Genomic DNA, 952 nt, shown 5'->3' on the forward strand with positions numbered 1-952 from the left:
AACCCGGTTCCCCTGCATCGGCAGGCGGACGCGCAACCACTGCGCCACCAGGGAAGCCCCCATTTTATTGCTTTTTAAAAAAACTGAATAACCACTAATTTAGAGGAATTTTCTGCTTTAGAAAAGCAGAGGGGAGAGGATTAGTGGAGGTGAAGAATAACAACATAAAAAGGCCACCTTGAGATTTGAATTAATTTTTTGGTGTTTTAGAGGGATAAACTTCTGAAATATGTAAAAATTCTTATATATGGATTTTTTAGGATCTTAGAAAAAGCTTTAACAGTTTTATCTAAATTCGTAAAGTTTCCTGATGAAAGAAGTTCTTTATATGGGGAAGTGTAATAAATTTTTGTAGTTTTGAAGAAAAATATTTAATTAGTTAAATGTTGCTACAAGTCTGACTTTTTTGGCTCCTTAGGATACGGCTATTTTTGATTGACCACACTAATCGTGATTATTTGAGCATCAACCAAGTGTCTATGCAGAATATCTCTGTAGCAACACTGATATGTAGCTACAAAAATATGTAGGTAGGAATACATATGTAGCAGCAACACCCGAACTCTGTAGTTCTTCTCAAGAATTATCCTCTCCTTTTCCCTACTCCTTTCACTCAACTATGACTCTGTCTAAGCTCCTTACTCCTTCCTTAATTCCATAGTTTGCTCTGTCTTCACAAACCCTTAGGCTGCAGACAAAATTAATGTCCCTTATTCTCCTTCCTGCCTCTTGGTTTGTAATTTTCCTCCTTTGGTTATATCCTCATTCTACCATCTTTCAAAGCCCAGATCAGATACCATCTCATCCATGCAGACTTGCCTGATACATGCTTCTCCAGCCTAAAGTCATTTTTCTCACCTTGAAATTTTTTTTTTTTTTTTTTTTTTTTTTTTTTTGTGGTACGCGGGCCTCCCTCTGCTGTGGCCTCTCCCGTTGCGGTGCACAGGCTCCG

General features: G+C 38.0%; 1 protein-coding gene across 1 annotated transcript in view; it reads left to right on the forward strand.

The window, feature by feature from the left end:
- HACD3 (3-hydroxyacyl-CoA dehydratase 3) overlaps positions 1-952 on the forward strand; it is a 34,193-nt gene that overhangs the window by 17,396 nt on the left and 15,845 nt on the right. The gene's annotated exons all lie outside the window — the stretch shown is intronic.

This window comes from Physeter macrocephalus, chromosome 11 (genome assembly GCF_002837175.3).
Source record: "Physeter macrocephalus isolate SW-GA chromosome 11, ASM283717v5, whole genome shotgun sequence".
Classification (NCBI taxonomy): Eukaryota; Metazoa; Chordata; class Mammalia; order Artiodactyla; family Physeteridae; genus Physeter; species Physeter macrocephalus.